Source organism: Gossypium arboreum, chromosome 9 (assembly GCF_025698485.1).
Source record: "Gossypium arboreum isolate Shixiya-1 chromosome 9, ASM2569848v2, whole genome shotgun sequence".
NCBI classification, from domain to species: Eukaryota; Viridiplantae; Streptophyta; class Magnoliopsida; order Malvales; family Malvaceae; genus Gossypium; species Gossypium arboreum.
In genome coordinates this window covers 12,412,562-12,423,461 of record NC_069078.1, presented here as the reverse complement: position 1 = coordinate 12,423,461, position 10,900 = coordinate 12,412,562, and positions in this window count along the sequence as shown.

Here is a 10,900-nt window from a genome sequence, read left to right as displayed (position 1 = left end):
AATGTAAAAGTATGTGTGTGATTTAAAGTATTTAATTATAAATTGAATTATGGTGATACCACTGAGTATATGCATACTCAGCGTACGGTTGTTTCCATGTGCAAGTTGTAAAAGTCAAGTACTGAACCAGCATCCAAAGCCAGACCCGACTTCAGCAAACTTTTGGTGATGTATATTTTCTTTTGGTAATGTGGCATGTATATAGGATGTGTATAAAGGTTATTATGTTTTGAATATAAATGGTTAAAAATGTTAGTACTACAAGTCTAAGAATTATAACGAAAGAAGTTTATCCATTTCATTATAATGAAAGAAGTTTATGCATTTCAATTTAATTAGTACATTGATAAATTTAAATTGATATTATATTAATTGAGTTTGATTAGAAGGTATTTAGAATAGAAAATGAGTATGTGAAATGAGTTGGTTGAATTGGTTATGTTCGAAATGGATACGATTTTAATTGCAGGGGTTTTTATGTAAAAATAAGCAGAAATGTTGTTGAAATTTATATAAATAAAAATTTCGAGTACTTAAACGAGTCCCATTTCACTTTTAATGCATGTTTTAGACTTCGAGAGTTCATTATAGGAATTTAGTTATTAAGTTATACTATGAATGTTATTTTATTTGTGAATTATTCATAAGTTGTCCAATATGTCTGGTAATGCCTCGTAACTCTGTTCTTGGGACAGTTCGGGGTTAGAGGGTGTTACAATTGTTGATATCAGAGCTAAAGTTTAGCCAATTCTTGGACTAAATCAAGCTCATAAATGAGTCAAGAAATACATGCCACATTTAAGTCGAAACTGAGTCGGGTTTTTAGATGCTAATATATTTATTTGATTTTGTTTTATAGATAAAATGTCAGATGAAAGAATATATTTATTTGATTTTGTTTTATAGATAAACAGTAAATGTATATTGGAAGTCGAGAATTTGAAGAAACTGAATCTGCTACACCTAGTGTGAATCTGTTAGGAAAGAGAAAGAAATGTCTGACAACTGTTAAAAGCTATAGCCAATGCATTACAGTGAGTAGCAGGAATTGTACCTGCAACTACGTCAGTACCTACTATCAGACAGGCCTCGATTAAAGAGCTATAGAAATATGGTGCCACGGAGTTTTTGAGACTAAGAAAATTGATCCGTCCGCTGTTGAAAATTGAATACAATCAACAAAAAGAGTTTTGCAACAATTAGATTGCACCCCTCGAGAGAGTCTGATATGTGCTGTATCACTGTTACAAGAAGAAGCGTATCATTGGTGGGAAGCTGTGGTTAGGCATTTGCTGGATGACCAGGTAACCTAGGACTTGTTTAAAAAAGAATTTCAGAAGAAGTTTATTGAGGAAAATGTACATCGAAGAGAAAAAGCAAGAGTTTAGTGTTGAAACAGGGTAATATGTCTGTACTGGATTATGAACAAGAGTTTTCTAGAATGAGTAAGTATACTTCAGAATATATTCCAATCGAGGCTGATAGTTGTAATCGATTTCTACGGGGACTGCGAGATGAAATCAAGATTCAATTGGTAAGTTTCAGAATTACTGAACTTGTTGATCTGGTTGAGCGAGCAAAAATGATAGAACAAGTACTGGGCCTGGATAAAAAGTCAAAAATGGGTAAATCATCTGGGAAACGTATGGGAACTACCAGTTCTAATCCATTACTGAAGAGATTCAGAGAATTAAGAAGTGGTTGGAGACCAAGCTTCCGGTTTGATAGGGGTGACAGAAGTAGAGGAAAACAAATTACTATCTCCACTGGTAGTGTAAAAGCTCCGCCCCGGGAAAGTGAAAATCCTGAATACGATTATTATGGGAAAAGACATTTTGGTGAATGCTGGAAGAAAATCGAAGGATGTTTCTGCTGTGGCTCTACTGAACATTTTGTTAAATATTATTCGAAAACTCAGAGTAGTATACCTACCACATCTTAGAGATCGATATCGACTGCCAGAGGTAGAGGAATGTCTAGAGGAGGTTCTGTTTCGAGGAGAGGAGCTGGTAGAGACAGTGATATAGCTACACAGTAATCTGAAGCCAGAGCTCCAGCTAGAGCTTATATAGGCAGAACTCGGGAAGAAGGCAATGCTCACGATGTGGTGACAAGTCTATTTTTACTGTACTCTGAGCCTCTTTGTACTTTGATTGATCTTGGATCTTCATACTCATATATTAATTCAAAATTATTAGAGTCATGAAAATTAAAAACAGAAATGTCTAAAGTCTCAATAGAAGTATCAAGTCCATTGGGGCAAACAATATTAGTTAATTAGGTGTGCCTGAGATGCCCACTAATAATATATGATAAAACGTTTCTAGTGGATTTATTAATAATGCCTTTTGGGGATTTTGATGTTATATTAGGTATGGACTGGTTAGCTAAACATGGGGTAATTTTGGACTGTTATAAAAAGAAATTCAGTGTTCAGACTGAATATGGTGATAGTGTTGAGGTAAATGGAATCCATACCATTGGGTTAGCTCTAATCATATCAGTAAGTAAAGTTAATAAGCTGCTTCATCAGGGTTGTATAGCATATCTGACATATGTTATTAATTCTAACTCAAGCGAAAGTTATTGTAGTCAGATTAGAACTGTATGTGAATTTCCAGATGTATTCCCTGAAGAGCTACTAGGATTGCCACTTGACAGAGGAGTAGAATTTGCAATTGAAGTATACCTGGGTACAGATCCAGTGTCGATACCTCCATATCGTATGTCACTTACTGAATTGAAGGAGTTAAAGGTACAACTACAAGATTTAGTAGAACGAGGGTTTATACGACCTAGTACCTTACCGTGGGGAGCTCTAGTGTTATTTGTTAAAAAGAAAGATGGTTTGATGCGATTGAGTATTAATTATCGGTAATTGAATAAGGTAACAATCAAGAACAAATATGCATTACCACATAGTTATGATTTATTTGATCAATTAAAAGGAGCTTTAGTATTTTCAAAGATTGATTTAAGATCAGACTACTATCAGTTAAAAGAGAAAGAAAGTGATGTACCGAAGAAAGCATTTCGTACAAGATATGGTCATTACAAGTTCTTAGTGATTCGGTTTGGGTTAACAAATGCCCCTACTAATTTTATAGATCTTATGAATCAAATTTTTCAGCCGTACTTGGATCAGTTCGTGATAGTTTTTATTGATGACATTTTGGTATATTCAAAGTCCGAATCTGAACATGAGCAACATCTCCAAATTGTTTTGCAAACGTTACGAGAGAAACAGATGTATGGGAAATTGAGTAAATACGAATTTTGGTTATCAGATGTGGTATTTCTTGGTCATGTGGTATCAATAGATGGAATTAAAGTGGATCTAAAGAAGACTGAAGCAATCGTCCAGTGGACAACTCCCAAAATATGTCAGAGGTACTTAGTTTTCTTGGATTAGCCGGGCATTATCGAAGGTTTGTGAATGGATTTTCAAAAATAACTTTACCAATGACAAAATTATTGCAAAAGAATGCTTCGTTTAATGATCAATGTCAAGAAAGCTTTATGAAATTGAAGCAGATGTTGAAAGAGGCACCAGTTTTGACTTTACCAGAATCAGGAAAAGATTTTATTGTGTATAGCGATGCTTCTTTAAATGGGCTCGGGTGTCTACTAATACAAAGTGGGAAAGTGATAGCTTATGCTTCTCGGCAATTGAAACCACATGAACGTAATTATCCGACACATGATTTGGAATTAGAAGTTGTGATCTTTGCTTTGAAAATATGGAGACACTATTTATACGGTGAAAAATGTTACATATATAGAGATCATAAAAGTCTCAAGTATCTCTTGTCCCAGAAAGAGTTGAATTTGAGGCAGCGTCGATGGATAGAACTTCTAAAAGATTATGATTGTGTTATTGATTATCATCTAGGTAAAGCTAACATGGTAGCTGATGCATTGAGTAGGAAGGCAACAATTGTGAGCGATGTTTGCACAACTCAGTATTAGTGATAATAGGTTTATTGGCTGAATTAAGAATTAAACCAGTGATGTTTGAACGAATCAAGTCAGCTCAATTAGAAGATGATAAGCTAATGAAGAAAAAAGAAATGGTTCAGAGTGACATAGCAGAGAATTTTAGTATTGATGAACATGATTGTTTAAGACACCGAGATCAGATTTGTATTCCAATCAATTCAGAGATTAATGAATTAATTCTCCGAGAAGCACATGACGATCCATTTACTCTACACCACAGAGGCACAAAGATGTACCGTGATTTACGAGAATTGTACTGGTGGCCGGGGATGAAAAAAGATATATTTGAATATGTTAGTAAATGCTTGGTTCGTTAGCGGGTGAAAGCAGAGCATCAGGTTCGTACTGGATTATTACAGTCAATTACTATTTCAGAATGAAAATAGGATCGTGTTACGATGGATTTCATTAAGGGATTGCCATTTTCCGTAAGCAAGAAAAATGCTATATGGGTAATAGTTGATAGACTTACAAAGTCGGCTCATTTTATAGCTGCCAGAACGGACTGGTCACTTTAGAAAATTAAAGAGGTCTATATTCGGGAAATTATAAGGTTACAAGGTATATCGGCTTTTATAATTTCTGATCGAGATCCTCGATTTACATCGAGATTCTGGAAACAGTTACATGAGTCTTTAAGTACGAAACTTAATTTTAGTACAGCATTTCATCCACAGACTGACGAGCAATTTGAGCGAGTAATTCAGATTTTGCAAGACATGCTTCGAGCCTGTGTTATTGATTTTGAATCTGGTTGGGAACGTTACTTGCCGTTAGCTGAATTTGTTTATAATAACAGTTTTCAGTCCAACATTCAGATGGCTCAGTATGAGGCTTTATATGGTAGAAAATGTAGATCACCTGTATGTTGGACAAAATTAAATAAAAAGAAGATAATTGGACCTGAATTGATTCGTGAAATAGAAGAAACAGTCAAGAAGATTCAACAAAGATTAAAAGCAGCTTTTGGCAGACAAGAATCTTATGCTGATCTAAAACATCGAGACATTAATACTCAGCCGGGGATAAAGTGTTTCTCAAAGTTTCTCCCTAGAATAAAGTATTAAGATTTGGCAGAAAATGAAAGTTAAGTCCTCGGTTTATCGGGCCATATGAAGTTATAGATTGAGTTGGACCAGTTGCTTACTGATTGGCTTTACCTACGGAATTACGGAAAATTCATGATGTTTTTCATGTTTCCATGTTACAAAGGTATTGATCGGATCCATCTCATATTATTTTTATTAAAGACATTGAGATTAGACCAGATTTGTCATATGAAGAAGAACCAGTCCAAATACTAGCTTGAGAAGTGAAAGAAATGAGAAACAAACGGGTCCCTCTGGTAAAAGTACTATGGAGAAGCCATAGTGTAGGAAACTATGAGATTACAATATCCTCACTTATTTTCAGGTAAAAAAATTTCGAGAACGAAATTTTTTTACGGGGGGAGAAATGTAACGACCCAAAATCCGTGGGCACCGAAAAACTACATTAGCGGGCCTCCGTCTTAGTAAACCAAGTTGGTAAATAATTATTAGGAGTAGTGATGAGTCTAATAGTGTGTTTAATTAGATTTTTATTTAGTGAATTTAGCTTAATTTAAAGTAATTAGGAAAAGGATCAAATTGAATAAAGAGTGAAAGTCTAACTATAGATTAAAAGACACTAAAAGGGCTAAAATGGAAATTAAGCCATTTATATGAAATGAAGCGGCATATATGCATTAAAATCTAAGATTTTGTTTTAATTATATATATTATGTTATGTTATGTTAATTTATATTTATAACTTAAATAAGTAAATAAACCAAAATATGCCAATTGTATGGTTATAATTAAATATATGTGTAAAATACAAGAAAATATACTTGTAATATATTTATATATTTTCTTAAATAATAAGTAAAAGATATCTATTGATTATTATTATTTAATTGATAATATATTAGTGAATAAATTAATAAGTTAACAAATGTAGGATAATGAGATGATACATGTGTAATAATATGTATAATACAATTGTAATAAAAGTATTATTTATTAAGTAGATATTTATTATTTATTATTAATAAGTTAAAGATATTTATTAGATAAATAATTAAAATTATAAGATTTTTGATATGAAAAACAAATTAGATAATGAGATTTGTAATAATATGAATATATACATTTGTATTATAATTATGTATTTACTTAAATTTTAAGTTAAAGATATTTATTAATTAAATATGGATATTATAAGATTTTTATTTGTTAAATAAATAAAAGAAAGACAAATGGATGGTAATAATAGTGTACAAATGCATTAATTATATTGTTATTAAATAGATATTTTATAATTATTAAATTAACTTAAATATAAATATAAAATAAAGCCCTAAAGCATAAATAAATAAAACAAAGAAACAGAGAAAGCTATTCGAAAGTGGGAAAGAAAAAAAAAAGAAAGAAAGAAGAAAGGGAAAATTTAGGTTTTAAAGCTTGAAGTTTAATTGGTAAGTTTAATCAAGTCCGTTTCTTATAAATTTGATGTTTTTGGAATCCTAGAGTAAAATACTGTTGGATTGAAGTTGAAAATTTGAAATTTTGTAGATTTTGAGTAGGGTTTATGTTGAACAAATGGTGGAATTGGGGGTTTATTTGATAGAAATTTTGATTGGAATTGAATAAAAGATTGAATTGTAAACTAAGCTATAAGTTTTGAGTTTTGGGAATTAAATTGAAATAAATTCGAAATTATGAAAATATGAGAAAAATTAGGTAGTTAAATATGAGTTTGGAAATAAATTGAGTAGTAAAAAAGTATGAATTGAGAAAGAAAAATATATAGGTTTAGTTAGGATTAAATTGGAATTGAAGTAAAAGTTAGATAAAAAATTCAGCAATTAAATTGTGTTGTGTTAATGATTGTGAAATTATTTTAATTGTTCATAGCTAATATCGAGCCTGAAGCATCTGCCCAAAAAGGAAAAGAAAAGATCATCGAGGATTAAATCCGAAGAGAATTATGGTTTGTATCACTATAATTTAAACTTTATCATTATTATGTGTTTAATTTCCTAATTATATGTGGTAAGTATTTTAAGGTAAGTGTTTAGTAAAATGATAAATTTATGATTGGGTACTGAAATTAAGACTGATACTGAACTGAATTATAGAATACTGAATATTATTTTGAGTACTGAATTGAATTGTGAAGTTATTGATTATTGTTATGTGTACTGCATTGAACTGTAAAATTACTGAAGCAATGAATTACTGCAATACTATGAAACTGATTGAAATAGGAAATTTTATACTGAACTGAGATGGAAATTGTACTGAAAAGTGAATTAAATACCCTATTAACTAGTCGGGCTAGTTGGATATAGTTGGCATGCCATAGGATATGGAAGAGTACGGGTTTTTGCCGGCTTACTGATCAGGCACTTGTGTGCCGACTACTGTTTCTGTTATCGTTACTGTTACCGATTCGACACTTTGTGTGTCGAATACTGTTGCCGTTACTATTACAGATTCAGCATTTTGTGTGTTGAATACTGTTACTATTACTGCTACTGCTACTATTATTGATTACTGTTTAGGTACTGTGTACCGTTAAGGTACAATGTACCGTACTGGTGTGATGGTTTGAATCCGTGTATCCGTCGAGTTCGAGTCAAGTTAATAGGGACAAATAAAATAAATTTACTGATAAAACTAAATTTGAATGATATGACATATGTGAAAGGTGAGAATTGAAACAAAGAAATAAGAATGATATATATATAATCAAATGATAACATAAAAAGATTGAATTGTTCATTAAGTGAATGATAATTGTAATGTAAAAGTATGTGTGTGATTTAAAGTACTTAATTATAAATTGAATTATGGTGATACCACTGAGTATATCATACTCAGCGTACGGTTGTTTCCATGCGCAGGTTGTAGAAGTCAAGTACTGAACCAACATCCAAAGCCAGACTCGACTTCAGCAAACTTTTGGTGATGTATATTTTATTATGTTTTAAATATAAATGGTTAAAAATGTTAGTACTACAAGTCTAAGAATTATAATGAAAGAAGTTTATCCATTTCAATTTAATTAGTACATTGATAAATTTAAATTGATATTATATTGATTGAGTTTGATTAGAAGGTATTTAGAATAGAAAATGAGTATGCGAAATGAGTTGGTTGAATTGGTTATGTTCGAAATGGATACGATTTTAATTGCAGGGGGGTTTATGTAAAAATAAGCAGAAATGTTGTTGAATTTATATAAAAAATTTTGGAGTACTTAAACGAGTCCCATTTCACTTTTAATGCATGTTTTAGACTTCGAGAGTTCATTATAGGAACTTAGTTATTAAGTTATACTATGAATGTTATTTTATTTGTGAATTATTCGTAAGTTGTCCAATATGTCTGGTAATGCCTCGTAACTCTGTTCCTGGGACAGTTCGGGGTTAGAGGGTGTTACAATTGTTGGTATCAGAGCTAAATTTTAGCTGATTCTTGGACTAAATAAATTTCATAAATGAGTCAAGAAGTACATGCCACATTTAAGTCGAAACTGAGTCGGGTTTTTGGATGCTAATATATTTATTTGATTTTGTTTTATAGATAAAATGTCAGATGAAAGAATAGATGATGTAGAACAGGAAATGTATACTGGAAGTCGATAATTTGAAGAAACTGAATCTGCTACACCTAGTGTGAATCCGTTAGATAATGAACCTCCTAACGTATGAAGAGAAAGAAATGTCTGAAAACTGTTAAAAGCTATAGCCGATGCATTACAGTGTGTAGCAGGAATTGTACCTGCAACTACATCAGTACGTACTATCAGACAAGCCCTGATTAAAGAGATATAGAAATATGGTGCCACGGAGTTTTTGGGACTAAGAGGAATTGATCCGTCCGCTACTGAAAATTGAATGGAATCAACAAAAAGAGTTTTGCAACAATTAGATTGCACCCCTCAAGAAAGTCTGATATGTGTTGTATCACTGTTACAAGGAGAAGCGTATCTCTGGTTGGAAGCTGTGGTTAGGCATTTGCTGGATGATCAGGTAACCTGGGACTTGTTTCAAAAATAATTTCAGAAGAAGTTTATTGGGGAAAATGTACACCGAAAAGAAAAAGCAAGAGTTTTTAGTACTGAAACAGGGTAATATGTCAGTACTGGATTATGAGCGAGAGTTTTCTAGAATGAGTAGGTATACTTCAGAATATGTTCCAACCGAGGTTGATAGTTGTAAACGATTTCTACGGGGACTGTGAGATAAAATCAAGATTCAATTGGTAAGTCTCAAAATTACTAAACTTGTTGATCTGGTTGAGCGAGAAAAAATGATAGAACAAGTACTGGGCCAGGATAAAAAATCAGAAATGGGTAAATCATCTGGGAAACGTATGGGAACTACCAGTTTTAATCCATTACTGAAGAGATTCAGAGAATCAAGAAGTGGTTGGAGACCAAGCTTTCGGTTTGATAGGGGTGACAGAAGCAGAGGAAAACAAATTACTATCTCCATTGGTAGTGTAAAAGCTCCGCCTCGAGAAAGTGAAAATCCTGAATGCGATTATTGTGGGAAAAGACATTTTGGTGAATGCTGGCAGAAAATCGAAGGATGTTTCCACTGTGGCTCTATTGAACATTTTGTTAAAGATTATTCAAAAACTCAGAGTAGTACATCTACCACATTTCAGAGATCGGTATCAACTGCCAGAGGTAGAGGAATGTCCAGAGGAGGTTCTATTTCGAGAAGAGGAGATGGTAGAGGCAGTGATATAGCTACACAGTAATCTGAAGCCAGAGCTCCAGCGAGAGCTTATATAGGCAGAACTCGGGAAGAAGGCAATGCTCACGATGTGGTGACAAGTCTATTTTTACTGTACTCTGAGCCTCTTTGTACTTTGATTGATCCTGGATCTTCATACTCATATATTAATTCAAAATTATTAGAGTCATGAAAATTAAAAACAGAAATGTCTAAAGTCTCAATAGAAGTATCAAGTCCATTGGGGCAAACAATATTAGTTAATTAGGTGTGCCTGAGATGCCCACTAATAATATATGATAAAACGTTTCCAGTGGATTTATTAATAATGCCTTTTGGGGATTTTGATGTTATATTGGGTATGGACTGGTTAGCTAAACATGGGGTAATTTTGGACTGTTATAAAAAGAAATTCAGTGTTCAGACTGAATATGGTGATAGTGTTGAGGTAAATGGAATCCATACCATTGGGTTAGCTCTAATCATATCAGTAAGTAAAGTTAATAAGCTGCTTCATCAGGGTTGTATAGCATATCTGACATATGTTATTAATTCTAACTCAAGCGAAAGTTATTGTAGTCAGATTAGAACTGTATGTGAATTTCCAGATGTATTCCTTGAAGAGCTACCAGGATTGCCACTTGACAGAGATGTAGAATTTACAATTGAAGTATACCTAGGTACAGATCCAGTGTCGATACCTTCATATCGTATGCCACCTGCTAAATTGAAGGAGTTAAAGGTACAACTGCAAGATTTACTAGAACGAGGTTTTATTCGACCTAGTACCTTACCATGGGGAATTCTATTGTTATTTGTTAAAAAGAAAGATGGTTTGATGCGGTTGAGTATTAATTATCGGTAATTGAATAAGGTAACAATCAAGAATAAATATCCATTACCACATAGTGAGGATTTATTTGATCAATTAAAAGAACCTTTAGTATTTTCAAAGATTGATTTAAGATCAGACTACTATCAGTTAAAAGAGAAAGAAAGTGATGTACCGAAGAAAGCATTTCGTACAAGATATGGTCATTACGAGTTCTTAGTGATTCCATTTGGGTTAACAAATGCCCCAGCTGCTTTTATAGATCTTATAAATCAAATTTTTCAGCCGTACTTGGATCA